This window comes from Lethenteron reissneri, chromosome 52 (genome assembly GCF_015708825.2).
Source record: "Lethenteron reissneri isolate LAM-NWPU_2019-01 chromosome 52, ASM1570882v1, whole genome shotgun sequence".
Classification (NCBI taxonomy): domain Eukaryota; kingdom Metazoa; phylum Chordata; class Hyperoartia; order Petromyzontiformes; family Petromyzontidae; genus Lethenteron; species Lethenteron reissneri.
Window position 1 is genome coordinate 11,096,583 of NC_083830.1, and position 9,607 is coordinate 11,106,189.

A 9,607-nucleotide genomic window follows, 5' to 3' on the forward strand; every position below is an offset into this window, starting at 1 on the left:
TTATGTTTTATTTTTATTATTTTATTACTTCCCTTCTACGTGACTTTACCGAAAGAACCAAGAAGATGAATCCCTGCAGTCACGAAAGCTTTAAATCGAAATTGCTCCTATAGACTTCAGAAGAGGTATCAGGCAAAGGCTGTCAGGACAGCTCTACACCCTTGTCGTGGAGCCTTTTTTGCGTCGACGCCGACTCACTGGACTGACTCTAAAGGAGCCCAGTATGAGAGTGACCCTCGCAGCGTATGGCGATGACATTCTCCTCTTTTAACTCAGCTTAGACGACATCGAACGGCTACGCGAGTGCCAAGAGGTTTACTCCCGTGCGGCCTCCTCCTCCAGGATGAACTGGGAGAAGTGCAGTGGGCTGCTTGTGGGGGAGTGGGACGAAGCCCACTGAGTTGGCCAAAACAATGACGTGGAGTAAAGAGAGTGAGTGTCTTCACCATCTCGGCGTGCTCCTGGGACCTGGAGATAAACTGTTGCCAAATAATTATAATTTTTTGGAAGAGAAGGTGAGGAAACGACTGGAGCCATGGCGACTGTGCAAAACGTTCAGAGGGAACACCCTGGTCGTAAACCCTTGTCGTAAACCCTGGTCGTAAACCCTTGATTACCTTGTGGCACCGCTTCTTTTCCCTCACCTGCCCGTATACCTGGTCGCCGAAGTTCCGAGACTGGTAGCTGCCTTCTTGTGGTCACAGAGGAAGCGCCGTGTGGCTGCAGGCATCTTGGCCTTGCCACTGCGGAAGGGCGGGCAAGGTCTGGTTTGTGTACGGAGCCAACTCTCTACATTTCGTCTACAAGCCGTACAGAGGTTTTTCTACACAGCCCCATCACCCGTGTGGTATTCCACAGGACCGTTTTTTCTAAATAACCTGGGGGGCCTTCAGTGCAGCAAGAAGCTCATTATGGACATCACGGGTATTCCACTCGCGCAGATTCCCCACTCCTACAGGAGTGTCCTACAGACCTGACGTCTCCTCGTCACTGTCCGACTGAATACACCCCGGTCAGCATCAGAATTAGTTCACGAGCTGCTGTTGCGGAACCACAACATGGCACGACCCTCTCATGTGGGCCCTCAGGCCATGGAGAAACGCGCGGTAGGCGCACGTCTCACGAGGGTGGGCGATGTGGTGAAACCGGGCACGGAGAGGCAGTGGCCTCTCCCTACCGAGATAGCTGCAATGACCAGAATGCACTCGGTGAGACTTGCTGCAAAGCTTGTGAATGAAGTGTGAAGGTCTTTCTCATCAGCAGTGGGGAGCGCGTCTGCTGTGAGCGCTGGTGACGAGTCGGCTTGTGATGGCCCAGTGCCACCAACACTGAGTGTCGTCACAGCAAGGAAGCACTCTCACCTCTCTTCTTCACAGCGGCACCGGGCACACACCGCAGGGAATGACCAGGAGGGCGCTTGTCAGATGTAGAGCAGACGAAGCTGTACACCCAAATAGTCAAATTCCACCATCAACAAATAACAACGTCACGCAAAGGCTCCGCTTGGAGGGAGACGACGCCCTGCAGTGACCGCGTGAGGCCTCACTGGGAGCTGTTTGACTCCAATCCGTCGTACAAGCGCCACGGTGAACTGGGCTGGAGCATTGCCCATGGGACTGTGACCTCGAACACATTTCTGCCACTTTCACAGAGACAAATCCACAATGCGTATTCTGTGGTGAGCTTGAAACATTGGCACATCAATACGTACACTGAAAAAGCCTAGACTCACTCCATACGCTGCTACGAAATATCCTACTGAAATTGAATCTTCATTTCTCCCCCACGATTCTTATTTTTGGATATAGGGGGAACGAGGGTATACCAAGGATATGAACAATGCCACACTGGCGATCTATCGGGCCATACAATGCTCCATTGAAGGGAGCGGCTTATCCAGACACTGTCGCATCTTCAAGGCGCTGGTTTCTGCCAGAATTTGGCTGGAATTTAGGTGCGCTCAGTTGACGGGGGTGTCGCATCTTTCTTGACGCGTTTGACTTCCGCGGGTGCTTTGTGTGATGTGACGAAAGCAGGGGATCTGGTGATGGGTTTTGAGGGTGTTTTTCTCTTGTTCATCACAGTAGAGCACACAATGAGATTCATGTTACACGGTAAACCGTGGTGATATCTCTGATAAAAAAGGGACACAAAAGCATAAAAAGGGACATGATGGACGAAACAAAGTGTCGAGAAATCGCGCATTTTTCTGGTTTCTTGTGATCGGGTGAGAGAGGGTGAGAGAGGGTGGGAGCGAGCCAGAGGGAGGGAGAGAGAGGGTGGGAGCGAGCCAGAGGGAGGGAGAGAGAGGGTGGGAGTGAGCCAGAGGGAGGGAGAGAGAAGGTGGGAGCGAGCCGGAGGGAGGGAGAGAGAGGGTGGGAGCGAGCCAGAGGGAGGGAGAGAGAGGGTGGGAGCGAGCCAGAGGGAGGGAGAGAGAGGGTGGGAGCGAGCCAGAGGGAGGGAGAGAGAGGGTGGGAGCGAGCCAGAGGGAGGGAGAGAGAGGGTGGGAGCGAGCCAGACGGAGGGAGAGAGAGGGTGGGAGCGAGCCGGAGGGAGGGAGAGAGAGGGTGGGAGCGAGCCAGAGGGAGGGAGAGAGAAGGTGGGAGCGAGCCAGAGGGAGGGAGAGAGAGGGTGGGAGCGAGCCAGAGGGAGGGAGAGAGAGGGTGGGAGCGAGCCAGACGGAGGGAGAGAGAGGGTGGGAGCGAGCCGGAGGGAGGGAGAGAGAGGGTGGGAGCGAGCCAGAGGGAGGGAGAGAGAGGGTGGGAGCGAGCCAGAGGGAGGGAGAGAGAGGGTGGGAGCGAGCCAGAGGGAGGGAGAGAGAGGGTGGGAGCGAGCCGGAGGGAGTGAGAGAGAAGGTGGGAGCGAGCCGGAGGGAGGGAGAAAGAGGGTGGGAGCGAGCCGGAGGGAGGGAGAGAGAGGGTGGGAGCGAGCCAGAGGGAGGGAGAGAGAGGGTGGGAGCGAGCCGGAGGGAGGGAGAGAGAGGGTGGGAGCGAGCCGGAGGGAGGGAGAGAGAGGGTGGGAGCGAGCCAGAGAGAGGGAGAGAGAGGGTGGGAGCGAGCCAGAGAGAGGGAGAGAGAGGGTGGGAGCGAGCCGGAGGGAGGGAGAGAGAGGGTGGGAGCGAGCCAGAGAGAGGGAGAGAGAGGGTGGGAGCGAGCCGGAGGGAGGGAGAGGGTGGGAGCGAGCCAGACGGAGGGAGAGAGAGGGTGGGAGCGAGCCGGAGGGAGGGAGAGAGAGGGTGGGAGCGAGCCGGAGGGAGGGAGAGAGAGGGTGGGAGCGAGCCGGAGGGAGGGAGAGAGAGGGTGGGAGCGAGCCAGAGAGAGGGAGAGAGAGGGTGGGAGCGAGCCGGAGGGAGGGAGAGAGAGGGTGGGAGCGAGCCAGAGGGAGGGAGAGAGAGGGTGGGAGTGAGCCAGAGAGAGGGAGAGAGAGGGTGGGAGCGAGCCAGAGAGAGGGAGAGAGAGGGTGGGAGGGAGCCAGAGAGAGGGAGAGAGAGGGTGGGAGCGAGCCAGAGGGAGGGAGAGAGAGGGTGGGAGTGAGCCAGAGGGAGTGGAGGATGTGTCTCATGGAACAAATAAAAAAGACAAAATAGTTCAACTGTTTATGCTAATTTGGCGCGCGACCACCTGTAGTGGTGGGGCGGGGTTCGGGTGTCTTAGGGGCGGGATAGGGCGGCTAAGGGGCGGGGCTGGGCTGAGGGGCGGGGCTGGGGGGCTGGGCTGAGGGGCGGGGCTGAGGGGCGGGGCTTCGTGGACTTCTTACGCGGGGCACTTGAGGGGCGGGAGGGAGGGCAGACGAGGCGGGGGAGGGGCTCACGTCCACCAGCAGCCATGGTCACTCCACTGCTGGATGAATGCCTCCACTCACGGCCCCGCCCGTCCGGCGGTCCCCTCGGCAGCAGCTCCACAAGCGAGGAGCTGGAGCTGGAGCCATCTCCACGTCGCCGGTCACTCGCCGTGTCAGGCGGAGCTACCCGGGGCTGAGCTCCAGAAATATAATCCCTCGACCCCCACACCCCCCCCAGCCACCCCCAGCCACCCACCCCACCCACCCCACCCACCCCCACCCACCCCCACCCACCCCCACCACCCCCACCCACCCACCCCCACCCACCACCCCCACCCACCCCCACCACCCCCACCCACCCCCACCCACCCCCAGCCACCCCCACCCACCCCCACCCACCCACCCCCCCCCCACCCCCACCCACCCCCACCCACCCCCAGCCACCCCCACCCACCCCCACCCACCCCCAGCCACCCACCCCCACCCACCCCCAGCCAACCCCACCCACCCCATCATCGCTCCGTCTTCTCCGCGGAGCGCGCGGAGCGCCTTGCCAATGACGATCCTGCAGCAGCAGCAGCAGCAGCAGCCTCTCCCGCGCCTCTCTGTGATGGAGACTCGATGGCTTCCCCCCCTCCCCCACTGCCCCCACAACCCTCCCCCTCCCCATAGCCCCCATCCCCACAGCCCCCGCCTCCCCACACCCCCCACTCTCCCCCCTCCCCACCCTCCCCACACCCCCCCATAACCCCCATCCCCACAGCCCCCACTCTCCCCCCTCCCCACCCTCCCCACACCCCCCCATAACCCCCATCCCCACAGCCCCCACTCTCCCCCCTCCCCACCCCCCCACTCTCCCCCCTCCCCACCCTCCCCACACCCCCCCATAACCCCCATCCCCACAGCCCCCACTCTCCCCCCCATACCCCTCCCCACAGCCCCCCATACCCCTCCCCACACCCCCCACTCTCCCCCCTCCCCACCCTCCCCACCCTCCCCACCCTCCCCACACCCCCCCATAACCCCCATCCCCACAGCCCCACTCTCTCCCCCATACCCCTCCCCACAGCCCCCCCCCCCCATACCCCTCCCCACACCCCCACTCTCCCCCCCATACCCCTCCCCACAGCCACCTCTTCTCTCCACATCCCCCCTCCCCGCCCCCCCCAGCCCCCCACCGTGTGTGTCCGAGCGCGCGAGTTCACCGAGTCGGAAGGCGGCGAGCTGCAGCTGCAGCTACTGCTGCTACTGCTGCTGCTGGGGTCTAAACCCCTTTACATCCCAGCCACGTAGGCGACCCCAGCGGGGTGTGGGAAGGGGGGGGGGGGTTCATGCCCCCCCCTCCTCCCCTCCCTCATCGCGTCTCCTAAGACCCCCCCCCCACTTCCTCCTCTTCCCCCCCTCCCTCCCCCACCTCCCTCCCCCACCTCCCTCTCCGGCCCTCGCTTCCATCATCATGCAAATGCAGCCTCGTGGGTGAGCGCGGGGTTTGTTTGGGGTGAGAGAGGAGGGGGTGGAGGGGGGTCACTCCCCCTTCCCCCTCCCCCTTCCTTCTCCCCTCCCTCCCCCCTCCCTCCCCCACCCCCTCCCTCCCCCTTCCCCCCTCCCCCTCCCTCCACGCCTCGTGCATCACGCTCCGGGTCACCTCGGGTCGCGTCTCGCGGGATAAGAGAGATGATGGTGATGGGGGAGAGATGATGGTGATGGGGAGAGATGATGGTGATGGGGGAGAGATGATGGCGATGGGGTAGAGATGATGGTGATGGGGGAGAGATGATGGTGATGGGGAGAGATGATGGTGATGGGGAGAGGTGATGGTGATGGGGGAGAGATGATGGTGATGGGGAGAGATGATGGGGGTGGGGGGAGAGATGATGGCGATGGGGTAGAGATGATGGTGATGGGGGAGAGATGATGGTGATGGGGAGAGATGATGGTGATGGGGAGAGGTGATGGTGATGGGGGAGAGATGATGGTGATGTGAGAGAGATGATGGTGATGGGAGAGAGATGATGGTGATGTGAGAGAGATGATGGTGATGAGAGAGAGATGATGGTGATGGGGTAGAGATGATGGTGATGGGGTAGAGATGATGGTGATGGGGGAGAGATGATGGTGATGGGGGAGAGATGATGGTGATGGGGGAGAGATGATGGTGATGGGGGAGAGATGATGGTGATGAGAGAGATGATGGTGATGGGGGAGAGATGATGGTGATGTGTGAGAGATGATGGTGATGGGGGAGAGATGATGGTGATGGGGGAGAGATGATGGTGATGGGGGAGAGATGATGGTGATGGGGGAGAGATGATGGTGATGGGAGAGATGATGGTGATGGGGGAGAGATGATGGTGATGGGGGAGAGATGATGGCGATGGGGTAGAGATGATGGTGATGGGGGAGAGATGATGGTGATGGGGGAGAGATGATGGTGATGTGAGAGAGATGATGGTGATGGGGGAGAGATGATGGTGATGGGGGAGAGATGATGGTGATGGGGGAGAGATGATGGTGATGAGAGAGATGATGGTGATGGGGGAGAGATGATGGTGATGTGAGAGAGATGATGGTGATGGGGGAGAGATGATGGTGATGGGGGAGAGATGATGGTGATGGGGGAGAGATGATGGTGATGGGGGAGAGATGATGGTGATGGGGGAGATGATGGTGATGGGGGAGAGATGATGGTGATGGGGGAGAGATGATGGTGATGTGAGAGAGATGATGGTGATGGGGGAGAGATGATGATGATGGGAGAGATGATGGTGATGGGGGAGAGATGATGGTGATGGGGGAGAGATGATGGTGATGGGGGAGATGATGGTGATGGGGGAGAGATGATGGTGATGGGGGAGATGATGGTGATGGGGGAGAGATGATGGTGATGGGGGAGAGATGATGGTGATGGGGGAGAGATGATGGTGATGGGAGAGAGATGATGGTGATGGGAGAGAGATGATGGTGATGGGGGAGAGATGATGGTGATGGGGGAGAGATGATGGTGATGGGAGAGATGATGGTGATGGGGGAGAGATGATGGCGATGGGGGGGAGATGATGGTGATGGGGGAGAGATGATGGTGATGGGAGTGTTTCGACATGCAGGGTCTCATCAGCAGTCAGCTCTCCGGCTCACGGCGCTGTCTCCTGCTGAGTAGACAGACGTCTCGACTGGCACGCCACTCAGCCGACACTGCAGCAGCAGCAGCAGCAACAGCAGCAGCAGCAACAGCAGCAGCAACAGCAGCAGCAGCAACAGCAGCAGCAGCAACAGCAGCAGCAACAGCAGCAGCAGCAACAGCAGCAGCAACAGCAACAGCAGCAACAACAGCAGCAGCAACAGCAGCAACAGTAGCAGCGGCCAGTGTCTATCCACTGCTGGATGAAGGCCTCCCTCCCGCTACTTTCGCCCAACGCCAATGTCACTCGCACACGAGGAGCCGCTTCGTCCGCTCCATCTCCACGCGTGAAGCAGCCTTCCAATCGCTCCGTCTCTGGCAATGCGGGGACAATGGGAAAACATTGACGCACTCTGCCATTAAACACCCATCACGGGGGGCTGGGTGGGGGGCTGGGGGGGGGCTGGGGGGCATGGGGGGGGCGGCTGGGGGGGGCATGTGGGGGAATGGCGGGCATGGGGGGGAATGGGGGCATGGGAGGGGCATGGGGGGCATGGGAGGGGCATGGGGGGGCATGTGGGGGAATGGGGGGCATGGGGGGGAATGGGGGGGCATGGGAGGGGCATGGGGGGCATGTGGGGGAATGGGGGGCATGGGGGGGGGATGGGGGGAGGCTGGGGGGGGGGGCGCCACGTGTGGCAGAGCGCAGTATGTTTCCAACTGAATCTCTTAATTGGCAACATTTTCAATTACCCGAAAGCGGCTGAGACAATGGCGCTGCTGCTGCTGCTAGTGGTGGTAGTGGTGGTGGTGCTGATGGAGATGGTTGTTGTTATAGTTGTTGTTGCTGTTGTCGTTGTTAATGAGTTTTTATTGTTATTGATGTTATTGCTGTTGTTATAGTTTATGTTGTTGTTGTGAACAGTGTTGTTATTGGTGTTGTCACTGATGTTGTTATTGTGTTGTTATTGTGTTGTTATTGTTGTTATTGTTTTCGTTGTGTTGTTGTTGCTGTTGTTGGTATTATTCGTATTGTTTGTTTATTGTTATTGTTGTTGCTATTGTTGTTATGTTGTTGTTTTTGTTATTGTTGCGCTGTCTCTCTCTCGTGTGTATAAGGGGAGGGTGGGTGGGGGGTGGGTGAGGGTGGGTGGGGGGTGGGTGGGGGTGAGGGTGGGTGAGGGGGTTGGATGGGGGTTCTCGCATTGGGAGGGGTGCGGATTGGGGGGGGGGGTAGGGGTGGGTGGGGGTTGGTGGGGGGTGGGGGTTGGTGGGGGGTGGGTGTGCGTGGGGGGTGGGTGGGGGTGGGGTGTGCGTGGGGGGTGGGTGTGCGTGGGGGGTGGGTGGGGGGTGGGGGGTGCGTGGGGGGGTGGGTGTGCGTGGGGGGTGGGTGGTGGGTGGGGGTGTGTGGGGGGTGGAGGAGGCCCTTGGTAACGGGTCCAGGCGCGAGGAGGGGTGGCTGGGTGGGTGGTCACGCATGGTCGTAACGATATAAACTATTTTCGATTTAAAGCTTTCGTGACTGCAGGGATTCATATTCTTGGTTCTTTCGATAAAGTCACGTAGAAGGGAAACAATAAAATAATAAAAACATATAAAACAATACAATTCTCACGATGTTTCGATTACAACACAAGCAATCATCATCAGGTTTGAAAACCACAGCAAGAAAAACATATTTTATATTTTTGTTACAATTTTATTGTTTCCCTGTTCCGTGACTTTACCGAAAGAACCAAGCATATGATATAAACGTTCTCTTTTCCATGGAATTCTCACTGCTGCTCTGCTGCTGCTGATGGTGGTGAGCCGGGTGCGGAATTGAACCGATGCTGCAGGTGACCTGCCGGCAGAAGTGTTATTGGCAAGGGCCCTCTCAGTGAGATGCGGGTCCCGGTTAGACAATACAACTTCACGAGTCACAACTCGGAATCAACGCCAGCTGTGTGCGTGTGTGTCACTCACACATACTACGAACCCAGCGACCCAAGTTCGATTCTCGCTCACGGTCAACACCAGTGACGATTATCTGAATCGGTACCTGGGCCTCTCCTCGGTCGACTCAGCCTCAAATGAGTACCTGGTGCGGTGTGTAAACATTGCCACTAGGGAGACAAAGGCGGCCAGGCGTGGTGCTGGCCACCCACCCCCTCGTGTGCCGTGCCACCCTTCATAGGTGCTCGCTAACAGCACTTGCCCCAACAGCCTGCTCAGACTACACGGGGGATCTTTGTCTTCGTCTTAGATCTGTGAGCTCCTCACACAGTCCATGGTGGGTGTGTAGTGTTGTACAGACGGACTCTTCAACGTCTTTTGTAGCACACACTTTTATTCGTCTTATTAACACAGTCTCTATGCACTGAGGGGTATACGGTCCCCTCACCCGTTACACTCAGAACGTACAAGCCTCCGCACCCTACAGGCTACTTAACATCCCGCTCTTCCAGTGTCCTCTGACTGGACCTAGGGAGATGTCTCCCCAACCACTGGTTACTCTGAACTCTAGCCCTTATAAGGGCTGGAGGGCTTGGTCCAGGGTCCTAGGCTTCTTCCGCCGTCTTGGGTCTTCGTGTAGTCGAACTCTCCCAGAGCTCTGAGCACTCTGGCTTTATACTTGTTCGTGGCCGGGTTGTCCAATCCCTGGCCACCTTGTGGAACCCTGTGATTGGTCGTTCCCAATCTGCTTTTCGATCCCAATTCACCCTATCT